The sequence below is a fragment of the Balaenoptera ricei genome, chromosome 14, assembly GCF_028023285.1.
Source record: "Balaenoptera ricei isolate mBalRic1 chromosome 14, mBalRic1.hap2, whole genome shotgun sequence".
Taxonomy (NCBI): domain Eukaryota; kingdom Metazoa; phylum Chordata; class Mammalia; order Artiodactyla; family Balaenopteridae; genus Balaenoptera; species Balaenoptera ricei.
Window position 1 is genome coordinate 76392002 of NC_082652.1, and position 14301 is coordinate 76406302.

The following is a 14301-nucleotide window of genomic DNA, read 5'->3' on the forward strand; positions in this document are numbered from 1 at the left end:
AGTCTGCCATTTTCTGGGGGTTGGGCAGAGCTGCTTGAGAGGGAGTGGTCTTCCTCTTGCAGGATCACTCTGTTGACCTCTATTGACAAAGCTTATCATTCTGCCAACTGGCAAAGGAGATGTTCACAGAGTCTAACTCCAGGATTACAGAGTGGGGTATGGGGGAATGGGGGAGGGTGACAACCATGGATTTGGAGCTGAGATACTATAAATTGATAACTGGCCCAGAAGGATTAATTTATTGTTATAATTCTAAGATACAGTATCATAAGTCAGAACTTTCAAATAACTATAATTTCATTCTCTGCTTGGTGCTTTATGATGAGCTAATTATGTTTTCCATAACTATTTTTTATTTGACTCATTATAGTATTATTTTATGTTTTCAGAGACTGACCAAAAAATTGTTCTCTACTTTGTTTCTTCTTTCTGAGAAGTACCCTTACCATAGCTGTAATAGATCTCTAGGCAGTGTAGTCACATAGCTACTGACAGGGGTAGGTTTAAAACAAAACTAGACCTGGCCTCAAAAATCTGAACTCTGCCTGTGTGTGGTAAGCACAACTAACCCCATTTTGCATTTACGGATAAATAAATGATGCTTGGCAACTGTTGCCCCCAAATTTGCATTTCAGTGGCCTAGTAATGTCCCATCACTTACCCACTACTTCCCAGGGATGTTAGTGATAAGGAATAATTAATGATTTGTTAACAAGATGAGATCTTTGATTATAATGTACAATAGATGTACAAATTCTGTATTTAACTTTTATTTGCCTTTTAATTGCTATGGATTTCTAGGCTTGCTACTAGCTGCTTTATCAGACTGAAGAAATGGTTCCTATAATCTCTTATCCTCAGTCCCAGTGGACATTACAATGTATTTTCTCCAAAATAGAAAAGGCAGTCCAGTTCCATCATGTGTTGTAAAATGTCGCACAGCCATCCATTTAAGCCACAGTCGTCATTTCACTGGGACAGCATTCTGGGAGTTCAGAAAGAATAAAAATGGCAAGCCGATGATTTACTAGTGCTTTCGTGTTGAATGGTTTAAAGGGGGAATGCTGCTGGCAGGTGGAGGATTCTTAGGACTTTTAAACACTAGAAAAGAATTTTGGGCCAAGAGAAGGTAATGTATTAAGCCCGAGCTCATTTAAAATTCTACTTTGTCTGACTGACCATTAAGTTACAGAGCGCTCTGCTCCAGATGTCTCCACTCTCAGTTCTGTGACCTCCCAGAGCTTCATAAGGCCATTGGCTAGAGCGGAACAGGCCACTCTGCTTCTGGGAAGAGAAGAGTTCTGGGCAGTAGCACAAGTCCTAAAATATTGATGTGCCCACTGCTAAAGTACAGCAATATTATATGATTATATGCAGTATGTCATTCAAGCTGTTTTCATTGCCCAGAAAGCATTATGCTGAACCTATAGGTTGTCAATCAAGTTAATTTTGGTAACTGCAAAACAGAGTTTGCCTTTGTGGACATCTATATAAGACATGTATGCATAGTTATATAATGTACTTTTTCAATGGATGTAAAAGACTGAAAAGTTGCTGTCTTTCGTATTTAGTGCCTCCCTTAAAACTTGTATAAATAGTCACCCAGGTGCACAAAGATGGAAGCCTGTGTGACTCTTCTCTTTAAAGGCATATGTTGCTGGTATAGTGATAGTAAGGACTATGAAGTATCAATTATTATCTTGTATCTCATGAGTTGCCATTCTTGAAAGTCAGAGATGGTCAAATATTGGCAATTTCATATGGTTCAACCTAATGCCAAAGTATCAGCTCTGCTATGATATAGAAGAGCGCCAAGTCATTAAAGCAAATTATATAAGCCAGAACTTAAATTAACAACCACTTGTTATTAGAAATTGATGACAGGCAGAGACAGAAATGATGTCTAGGAAAGTATTCAATAAAACTGAGTGATAAAAAAAATAAAATAAAACTGAGTGATATATAACTCAGTCTGTACGGCAGCAGCAGAAGTGAGGTGTGATCCTCATCACGGTATTGGCAGAAAATATTTTGGTCAACAGATTTTTCAGTCTCTGAACAATGAGTTTTATGCCTAGGATTATATAAATCCTTGCAGATAGATCATTTGCTTATGTGGTTGCCTTCCTGACATACCTAGCACAGCAGATTTTTGTTTCTAAACTCTTTGCTGCCTTTCTGACTTTTAAATATCAAGGTGATTGCCCCTTGGTGACATTGTACACTAGTGCCTAGGGTGGTGCTTTTGTTTCATACTTAATGACAGCCTTGCCTAAAAAGGTATTAGAAAGTACCTCATCCATCCACCTTTGAGACTGTGCATTTTCTGTTGGTCTACTTTTATATCCTAATATTTTCTAAAAATGAGAGCCACTGAGGTTTTTCAGTTCTGTGAACGAAATGGTAATTAGTTTGATATTATTTTTAATAATCTTCATCCTTGTGGTAAGATGTATTTGTTCTTTTGAAAGTTGAGCTGGAGAGTGAGTATCCATTAGTAGAACAGTGGCCAGTTGACATGTTTGTTTTTCCATTATTAGTGAAAGTTGGATTTTGGGTTGTTCAGTCAACCTCAAGACAATTGCGATGGACAGGGGAAGACCTCAGTGCCATCTCACTGGTGAGAAGCAGTCGCAGTTTCCAATTATCCACATAGGAGTTTATTTAAACATTTTGATTGCTACCTAGTCTGATTCAACTTTACTGTAGTTCACAATATATTTAAATTACAGTGAGCCATCCATAGAACTCCTTAGTAATGATTCACAACTTCCATTTAAAGTGCAGCTGATACACTGTTTATAAGTTAATGGGTTGATACTTATCTTGAATATGAAAATGCAAAGACTAATTTTTAATGCAGTGGGATTTTTCAAAAGCTCAGCTATTAATGAAATTATTAATTAGAAGTGTTTTGCACTTAATCACTTACAAACATGGTAACAGTAACCTCACTTTTGGGCAATGATGTGTTTTTCGTAGCCTTTTGATTCCAAGATACTCAGATGCTTTTACATGGGGACGTTATCATATTTTTGCAAAACATACCATGTGGAAAGTAGAGATTGGCAGTTATTCCCGCCTCCCACATGTGGAAACCAAGATAAGTAATGTAGTTCATTCCTGACAGAAAGTAACAATCTAGTATGCAGAGTCTTTTGTTCTCAATTATGATTATTACGTGACTGTGTAAAAGTTCATGTTTGAATGTGTTATCTTACTGAGGAAACTTCACTTTCAAATATCCTTTTCTTTAGCTTATTCTCTCAAAATGCCAGAATCTTCATGTTATGGTTGTCTCTAGATGAACTAAAAAATGTTTTAAAATTTTAAATTGTTTTTTAGAACAGTGGGAAGATTGGGAGGGATGGAGCAGGTTGAAGTAGATATTACGGCAAAGATTCTGAATGCAGAAAATTGACATGAAGCTATTTACAAGTAGAATAAGAAAGCATGTAGATAACCTCACAGATATTGAAGGATAAGGATGGCTTAGAGGGTATGTAAAGGCAGAACTTTGATGGAAAAAAGACTGAAAGTTAAAATTAAGCCTAAAATCTAAGATATCTAAAGCAATTGAGAAACTTCTACATTGTATTAATTCCCTTTTTGATTATAGATCATTTTTAGAAGGTATTATTAAGGATTGCTGTTTCATTTCTAATTACTTTTATTCTAATGGATTTAGAGATACAAATGTTAGTCCACTACAAATTTACAATTCAACACATACAATCTGTTTTATATTTAGTGGTAATTATAATTACTTGAGATTTTATTTATATTTATTATGCAGTCATATAAGTGCTAAAAGAAGACTAACCTGATGTGGAAACACGTCTGTATATAACGACTCAAAATCCAAAAGCAATTTATATATTTATATTTACATAAGATACTATAAGCAAGGTTAAAAGACAATAAAAGTAACAGCAGCAAATTGAAACAGAAACATGTCAATTTATTTTGATCCAAGAGTTGAAAATGGTGCTGGGGGGAAATAATACAAACCTCAGTGTCACTATTGAATGATGCTAGAGAATTAACTTGTTATTTTGAAAACTGGTAAAGGGAAATAAACATTTATCTTTTCTTTTTACACAAATGTACCTCAGCATAATCAAATGGTCGATGAGAGAAAATTCTTCTTTATAACAGTATTTTAGCCAATAAATGAAGAAGGGATAATAGAATATCACCATTTTGCTGCCCTAATTAACAGACCTGGGCAATAACTCCTAATATCACCAAAAAAGAGACAGCCAGACATTATATACTTGATGGAAATACATAACGGCATCTAAGAAATAGTAAAAAAATAATAATAATAAAAATAATAAAAAAATTCAGACCTTAATCTGTTCAATCCAATTTACAAGAAATGCAAAAGTCAGAATGATTTAAATATCACCATAGGGATATAATCAGCAGACTCCAGATTTTAGAAAACTCTAGGTACTAAAGAACTGATTTCTTCCAGGAAAGGGGGAGGAGACAACCTGTAGATTAAGAGATTTAAGAGACGTATTTGGATTATGATTGGAAGAGACAAACATAAATAAATGAAGGAAAGAAAAAGAAAAGGAGGGAGAGAGGGAAAAGAAGGAGAGTTAGAAAGAGGGGGACAGAAAGAGAATCAATAAAATGTGAAGGCCGTCTGGCTGTTAGATGATATTAAGGAACTATTGATAGTTTTGTTTAGGTGTGATAATAGCATTGTGATTATGTCTTTTAAAAGTCCCAATCTTTTAGACATATATACTGAAATGTTTATAGATGAGGTTTGCTACAAAGTAATTCAAGGTGTTGAGGAGAGTGAGGATGTAGATGAATGAAACAAGATTGGCCAGGAGTTCAAAACTGTTGAAGCCAGCTGATGGTTGCAACAAGATTTATTATCCTTTTTCTTTCTACTTTTGTCTAAGTTTGAAATTGATGTCTAACAATGGAACTGTCTGTCCTACAGAGTAGTGAACTCCTTGCCACTGGACTCTGTTCTGAACCTATAGGTCTGCAGTGGGGCCATGAATCTGTGTTTTCATTAAACTCATCAGGTGATTCTAGATATCGACCAGGATTAGAAACCTCCAGGCCAGATCACCTCTAAAGTTTCTTCTAATTCTGAGCTTTCTAGGTCTGTATTTCTTTGAATGGTATGAACAAGATGTGCTCCAGAAATTCAGGGACAAAATAGTTGGAGTGACCAGCAAAACCTTGGTAAATATAGTGAAACTTACGGGAGACCTCGAGAGATAGTTAAACTATGGACAGTGGAGTGTGAATCAAGTCCATTCATTCATTCCAAAAATATTTTTAATGCTTCTCAGTGCCAGTGTGCCAAGAGCTGGGATATGGTTGTGGTCAAAACAGTTAGGATGATGATAATTTTGGACTTCCATTTATTATGGAAGCTTTGTGTTACCATAAAGAGAATGCTGATTTCTGAGACTGGAGCTTTGGCTTCTGGACCTGCCATATCACTTGCTCTCTAATTTAGAGTAAACCACACAGCCTTTCTGAGCCTCTGTTTTCTGATCTATCGTCACAGGAAGGTGAGACCATCCTAGCTCTTGACTTTTGTAAAAACATGATGCATGAAGATATTTTGCTCTATAGATTTTGCCATATCTGTGGATGGTGTGGTATATGGGACCACATTTTTTTTCTTACCCTTTCAGTAGCCATGAAATTTGCTTGTCACTGGAGGTGGGTGGGAGTATCTTCCCTTTTTCCTGCCTCCGTAATACAGTTCTATAAGCATACATTTAAGGTGGCATAATTAGATTCTCTCCATAACCTGAAATAGGTCTGGTCTTAAGCTCATTTACTGTCTTAGAACAGAATTGATCTTGCTTTCACATTCAATTCACCCTCTACAGATTTTGAGAGGAAGAAAAATAGCATTGCTAGCTCAGTGTAACTAGGCCAGAGTTAACAGGGGAAAGTTGGAAAACCAGTGTTATAATGTTTGTTTGCCTTTCTCTGCCTTCCTTTTAAGTATTAATATATGTAGATCATTCAGGTAAATAGTTCTGGCCTCCTTGAGGCGCTTGCCAGTTTGGCTTCACTTTTCATACATGTTAAAATGATTCTATGCTTACTCAATTGTCATGAGCCAATTTACAGTTTCTGGGATTACCAGGAGAAAAACAACAGGATGTATTTCATTTGCAATATTAAACATAAAATCCCTTTGCAGATGTCATCTTACGTCTGGAATATGACATAGCCTATTCCTTTTAAATAAATATTATACATAATATAGTTACAGAACAGAGGATTTCAAGTCAAGGAAACCGTATTCTGACATTACTAACAGTATGACCTAGAATAAGTTATTTAAGGTTTGTGAGAAGCAGTTTTCCTTATCTTCAACACTGAAATTAATATCATATTCTTCCCTGGGTTCTTTTCAGAATGAAATACCACCCATAAGGCACCCAGCACAATGCCTGCCACCTACCAGACAGTCAGCAAATAGAATTTCCCTTTCTTCCTTTCTTTCTTTCCCTTTCCTTCATTCATTTGTTTTACTATTTTTTCTTACCTTTTGGTAGAATGCTTCTTAAAGTATATTTTTAGAAGGACTGGAGTCCAAGTAGTTTTCCTCTTTTAAGAAAGTCTATTTTTGAAGTCTTAGTATAATATACAAATAAATATCTGTGACTGAAGAAAATAGTTAAGGAACAATTTTCTGTGTACTTATATACAGGGAGATGGAGGGAGAAGAATGTATCAAGAGCCTCCCCTGTGTCAGGCCTGGTGCGTGTTGTATCATTTAGCAGTCCTAATAACTCCAGAAATAGGTTCCCCCCCCCGCCCCCGTTCTTATTGTATCTCATTAGATGAGGAAACTGACACCCAGTTTAAGTTACGTAAGATCGAGCTGTTATCAAATTGTAGTTTGGGGATAAGAATCCAGGTCTTACTTCATCGCTGTCTACTGCTATCCATGGGCTTTCAGTCACTAGAGAGAGGAGGGTAGCTTTTGCCTCCGAACTGGAAGGAAGCAGGGGCACAGTGTGGAGTGGGGGACCAGATCAGCATCACCGGGAGGACTTTTTCAAATTACTCTCATGGTACTCTGCTCCCCCTCCATTTTGATTCCCTTTTCCTGCCGTAGTAAGACATGGTTTGGTAACATGTCATATTCTTCAAGTAGGTTGGGATAGACAGATTGAGCACTATTGTTCTATGAACAATATGAATATGAAATTAACATGTAATTATTATCAAATTAAATCCATATATGGATGTAAAGTTTTAAAAATGTTTTGAAAATATTATTTATTTTTCTTTATTGCTCCCAGACAATTTAGAAGTATTTGACATTTTTATATGTGCTGTGCATAATATCAGAAATAAATAATGTGGTATATTTTTTCAGGTTATACCTAGCTGCCAATGACAGTAGAATAGCAGAAAACTGTATTTTTTATTGTGGTTTACAGCATTACTTCTTTCATCTTTTATTGAAAATGAAGACTGGTTTATAGTGCTTTTCAATCTATATTTGATTATAAAAGAATTAACTAATGAAAATTAAGCCATATGTAGCTGTTTTGCAAATTTATTAAAAAGGAAACTACATTTGAGGGAAAATTTTAAAAATATTAAAACCATACAGTAGCCAATAAGGTATGAGGCAGCTAATTGCTTCCTGTCCCTTTCGAAATTACTCAGCCTGAAAAAAGATAGCACGTATTGATTTACTGTATAGTAAATGTCCCATGCCTCTGCTCCTCTAATACCCAGATGCACATAGCACACGGCAGTAGCAGCAAGGAACTGCATACGTACCCATTTCTTTCATCAAACTTCTGTAATAACAAAATTAGGATGGAACATTTTCCTCCTTTGTAAAAGGAAATAGCATAAAATCATTAAAACTCAGAAAATGAATGGCAGTGTAGTATTATCTTGAATGCATGATGTGTGTGTTTGCTTTAAAGCTCAAAAGAAAAACAAGTTTCCCAAGGAAAAAGAAATATTTCCTGATGATGTAGTATCAGTTAATTCATATGCATAAGATATTTGTATCAATTAATATATCTATTTTCATTTGTAATATTAGAAGCATTGTCAAAACTTAGACTATGTTTGATCATTTTTTTTGAAGTTAATATGAAGATTATACAAATTCAAATTGTTCAAATTCAAATTCAAACTCTCCAATATGGTCTTTTGCTTTATTTCAGGAATGATCCACTAATCTAGAGAATGGGAGTTTTATTCACATATGTTGTAACTCCTGCTGTTTGTGAGTTTTCTATAAGCATCTGATTTTTTTTCAACATAGACTTTGAAAATGCTAGTTTTGATTGTCCTAAAGCCAAATCAGTAAAATCAGTGAGAAGTTTAAAAAGAAAAAAATCTTATAGGCGAAGCTGTTTTGAAGGATAATCTGTAATTACTCATGTAAACATATATTTCAGGAATGTAATAGCATGGGTACGTTTCTTTTTTGTTTTAAATAAATATAAATTATTATCTGATTTTTAGGTGTGATCATGGTTGCTTCTGTAGGTCAGATAGTTCAAGAATTCATTGTATTATAGTATATTATGCTTTATCTTGAAAGGATCAGAGCATCCTTATTTGTAGAAGAGAGGGGATTTTGTGATTGGAATGACTTCTCCTTTATTAGATTGTATGTTACTTAATATATTTCTGTGTATCCTTTATATCAAAAAATATGTATCACTCCCACCTCCCCCCCAAAAGTTTCTTTGGAAATATATTTGTCCCCTTTGACATTAACATCTGTTCCCAAAAGAGCTCTGTTTGAGATTTTCATGGAGCTTCGTTGATGGCTGTCTTGTAAACCCACCAGCACCCCTTTCATCCCAGGATTCTGAATTCAGGCTTAGCTGCTCCAGCAAGGCTGCTGTTTACTGGCGAGTTCCCATTAACACAGCCACGACTCCTGGGTTAGATAATGGACTCAAAGGTTAAGAGCAGAGGATCTCAACAGCTCCAATCAGCAGGGCTTTTCCAGGGCTAATTACCTCTTTGCTGCGCTGACTCTAATGTGACATGTTTATTGCCTTAACTAACAACTCATTAGCTTAGTTGATGTTTTTGTCAATATTAATTCATTCATTTAAGCCAAGTCAAAGCTTAAACAAAGATGTCCAGACTGAGAAACGGGCAGCAGAGTGACTTTTGTTTGCTCATCTTTTTTTTTTCTCCCTTACTCAACTTCAATAAGATAAATGTGTAGAAAGGAAACATTTAGAGTGCTTGTATTGAGAATGTTGGTATTCATTTGCCTGCATGTAGAACAATTCTGACTTTATTTCACCTGTGGTTACTCTAGTCTCCATGTCACAGCTTACTAATATTTAGTGTCTACTAAGGGTGACTATCTCTACTCTTTGACTGTATATCTATAAAGGGTTAACGTACAGCAGCTTCTTGTTCCAGTTGAATGTTTTACTGTGGTTATTAGAAAAGAGATCAAGTAATTTTTCCTATGGTTTTAATCTCCAGTAGACTGCCTATAAAATTACTTTGAGATTTGTCTTGTAACAATCACTAAGTTACTTAATTAGCCTGTGTGAATTATTTTAAAAGAGGAGGCAGTTATGAACTTATCATGAAACATTTCAGGTTTTTTTGCCATACTTTTGATTAGCATTAATAGTATTTCTCAGAGAATGTCATTGTTCTGATTTTATGTATTTTTAAATAATAATTAAATTCCAGAAGCTCTAGAATAGTACAAGTGGGTAAAATAACTGAGCATGAGTCTTTGATCAAGTAGTAGGTCGATTACTTTGTAGAGGCACATCAGCATCTTCAGAACCGTGTAATACATTTAATTGGCAAATCCCTCTCACACGATGTTTAATGGTGTACAGATGACCAGAAAGGGTTAAGATCAGGCGTGAGCCGGGGCTGCAGTGTTAGGGGAGTTTCATCTCTAGAAAAAGGCCCGTCTCTGCTTAGAAGGCCAGAGATTCACTCTGATTGGTTGGTTCCTGGAGTTGATCAGGCCTAGAGAAGGCTGATAGAAGATATGCATAGAACATGGCGAGAAATATGTGTCACATAAACCAGAGAAACTCCTATTTATTTCCTCCATCTTTCTGTACCTATAGAGTGGACACCAAATTGTTATCAGTAGTCATGAGAAATCACTGTCCCAGAAAACAAAAATAATTTGTGTAATTGTCACCTTTTGCAGAGTCCTTCCCTCTCTATCACTTTCTAGGCTCTTACTCTGCTTTATTTTTCTTCACAGGACTTAGTACTACTCGGCGTATCTATTTGTTCATTTGGTTGTTTTGTCCCAACTAGAGCGTGAGCTTCATGAGAGTACAGACTTGGTTGACCTGCACTTAGAACAGTGCCTGGTCCACAGCAAGCACTCAGGAAATACTGAATGAATGAAAGGATCACCCAGCTATTAGGTGCTAGAGCTAGAACTTGAACCTGGAGGTCTCTTGCTTCACAACCCCCCCCCCCCTTTGTCTTTGGGAACAAGACATAGAAGTATTTAGATCATTCAAGTAAAGATTCCATAGATTAATGGATTTTTGTTTTTTTACTTCTTTGACATCATAAGCATCTGCTTCTACTATTTTACATCTTTATTGCTGACCCCCAGATTGTCAAACAATCAGCGCTTTTTACCTTCCTTAAAGCAGAAAAGGGCCATATGCAATAAGTAATATCCTTTTGTTTATGGGAAGGTAAGACTCTTATTTTAGTCTGCCATCCAAAATACATGAAGTTCCAAAAGCAAAATGAGATTAAATTTCACTGTATGACACAATTTAGTTAGTTTGAAACTCAGTCGAACAGAAAAAAATATACTTTCAATCAAGCAGCACTGGATTTTATACTCTTCTGATTATAGGACAAGAAACAGCTACTTTCTTTGAATTAGGACTGTTTTGACTAAGCTGATATTAATGAGTTTTAAAATATCTTTATTAAATTAACTTCCTAATTTAACAAAGTTACTTTATGCTTTTTATTAAATGAAATGATGACTTAGTTTTTATGCAATACAGGATGTAAAAAGTTTAAAAGTAGTTTTTCATAACTGTATTAATACAAAGCATCTCGTTATAGAAGTGTTTATTAATTATTCCATACCCATGAATAATGCACACTGCATTGGAATTATTTTTAATCAAATCAGTTACCTATATAAAGCAAAGGAATAGAATTCTAGATGGCACTCTGCCATCCCTGTTCTTTGATGGACGTTAGCAAGTGGGAAAAGGCTTCATTCAGTTGGTTACACTTTGAAATAAGTGGCCAATCATTATTAATTCATTTTGCACTCATTGTAATGGCATAAATCATCATAAATTCATTTGGTTTAAAGTAAATATAATATGTTCTCCCATAGGAAGTTCCTTGTAATTGAGCTATTAATTAGTACATTTTTTTAATATGACCTTTTTTTTTCCTTCTCTACTCTTCAGAGCCAAGGATAGTTAGTGGCCATTTCTTTATTCATGATTTTCTTTTAAGTATGATGAACCAGTTTATCTTAACTCTTAACTAGGCCTGTTGACTGACCTAAGAGGGACCAAAGCCCAGGAAAATGGTTACATATATTGCCTACTAGCAGGACAACAGTAATAATTGTCAATGATCTCTAAGGGTGCTCGGAAAATTCTCTGAAATGCTTTGGTTTTGTAATAATTCCAGTAAGAAAATTTCATTCTCTCTTGGTAAACATAGTTTGATTCTGGCTTCTGTTTTTTTTTTCCCTGTGCTTTGAACAGTGTGCTAACATTGTTCATTGTGCTGTGGAGAAGTCAAGGTACTGCCGGGTTCAGTCTCTACCTTTGCGTTAGAAATGCAAAAGGGGAAAAAAGTGGAATAGCAATATAAAAGTATCATTTATTATCGAATGATGCTGAAAATGATACCTGATGCTTATAGAAATATATAGCTATAGTTCTTTGTAGCTAATAAAGTGCTTTCATTTAATAGGCACTTATTAAATGTAGAGTACATTAGTAAAGTGAGTCTACACTTTGTGATAAGGATACAAAAATGATCCAGGAAACAAATTCATTATTTCCTAAGTAATAGCCTCAGAGCGTGTGTGTGTGTGTGCGCGTGTGTGTGTGTGTGTGTGTGTGTGTGTGTGTGTGTGTGTGTTACGGCTTGTATGTTAATCTTTTAAAAGAGCGGGTCATCATAACCAGCTAGATAGGGTAAAAATTTTTTAAATTGACATTTTTCCTTGGTCCGTTCATGACGGGACAACAGTCATCTTGCCAAAGCAACAAGTTAGCCATTGTATAATACTATAACCACAGCTTACATAGGCTTTATTTTGCTATCTCTGTGTCAATCCTTTTCTCATTTTTAGCATTTTGCTGTTACAGCAAAGTGTAAATATTTTCTTGCAGCTTTGTGCCTTTGTAGCATTTTTAAAAAATGGTAAGATTAAAGTTGGGACACTTTAAAAAAAAAAAAGTTTGAGATAAAAAGCTTGAAATAAAACGGCACTAAAATATGAGCTATTATTACTCTTGACTGCATGACAACAGAATTACTTTCTCAACAGCTAGAGGGTCTAAGTTAATTGTGATTTATCCAATTCTGGATTTTCGTGCTTTCTGCTTTTTAAGGAGCTTTGTTTTGATTTGATTTGTTTCCAGACTTCTGAACCTGTGTGCATTTTGGTAGTTCATTTGCGCATTTGGCTAGACATACAGGGTGATGGGGGTGGGTGGGTGGTGCTATGCGTTAATTTCTCACTGTAAAGCTGCCGTAGTGTCTGTACTACTTACCCATCTTACAGGTAGGAAAGGCTAATCATCTGATAACTGGGCCTTGAATATGGTCGCAGATTGACTTGAATAATGCTGAATTCTGTCTGTTAACAAGTTGAGTTAGGAGCCTCTTGGCATTCTCAGTAAAGAACCAGTGACCAGTAATAGGACTTACCAGTTGTGATTCTTATAGTGGGGAAGTACCCTTGCAGTTTCTCATGACAGTAAACTTATTACAAATGGCAGCTGTTTCCAAACTTTCCAATATCATGGGCCAGTAAAATTTCCAAAAATAAAATTTGGGAGTATTTAGCAGTGCTGTGTTTTATTTTGCTGAGTGCAAATACTAAAAAAATACCACTATCTTTATCATCTTATTAAAGAAAAACCCTTTTATTCACCAAAAAAAGTAGTAAGAACATAACCTTAGAGTAAGCACTCCTTTAAACTGAATAAATTTAGCTTCATGAAAAAGACATACTACATTGTTTGTGTTTTACCATTTCACCATAGAGCCATGGAAACTTTGCCATAGACCAGCACAGGTTTATAGCAGACCCTTGGAAATTTCTGATCTGTGCATAATTTTATTGACTGTGCTGGGCACATTCAGTGTAAAGTAATTTTCAGTATTTGCCAAAGCAACAATTGTGTATTAAGTACTTACTGAACTATAAAGCACTGTGCTAAGCCTCATGCAAAAAGTTTTTTTATAAAAATTTCATATGGCCCAGGGAACTTACTCATTTAGCAGATGTGGAAGGGTAATAAAATAAAATAAAAATTAATAAAATTAGCTCTGGACAATAGAATAAATGCCAAAGATGCTATATCGCTGTTTGTTAAATGTATGGATAATAATTTCTCTATTAAAAAGAATAATTTCATTCTAAAGGAAGCAGGGAAGGCGCAGAAATTGCCAACTACCAACCGCATACCATTCTCCTTTTACACGTGAACAAAACCTCAGAATTGTTGCAGATGGCATTGTGGCCAGATCACAAACTACATTTCCCACCCTTCTGTGAAACTAGGGGAATTATTATATAATTTTGGCCAATGAAATGTAATCAGAATCTACAAGGGGGCTTGACTTAACTGCCACATGTCCTTATGCCCTTCAGCCTTCTGCCTCTTCCTGTTGGGAAGGTGGATGAAGTGCTGAATGTGCCACTAAGCGTTTTGTGGACAGGATGCAACTAAGACAGAGCCGAGACAAAGACAGGGGTCTCGGTGCGGCTGTAGTTAGCTATGGGGCCAGTAATGGGGACCTTCTCATTGTGTGAGAAAAGATAAAACATATAGTTTATTTAATCTTCTGTTTTGGTAGAGTGTCACGAATAAAACGTGGTTAAAGAGATGTAAGTTGTGTTCAGAGATGTGTTCTGGTCACATTACCCATGGCCTGGGCCACAGAGGCCTGCAGCTAACCACTTGCCTTCCATCATTCTCAGTTACATCATACAAAACAGGAATAGATCATAGTTTTCCAAAGTCCTTTCGGTTCAAAAATTCTGTGATTCTAATTAATCCATTTGGCTGGGGGTAGGTA

At 35.6% G+C, this 14301-nt stretch overlaps 1 protein-coding gene across 4 annotated transcripts in view; it reads left to right on the forward strand.

The window, feature by feature from the left end:
- Positions 1–14301, forward strand: part of WDR7 (WD repeat domain 7) — a 357939-nt gene that overhangs the window by 220588 nt on the left and 123050 nt on the right. The window lies entirely within an intron of this gene.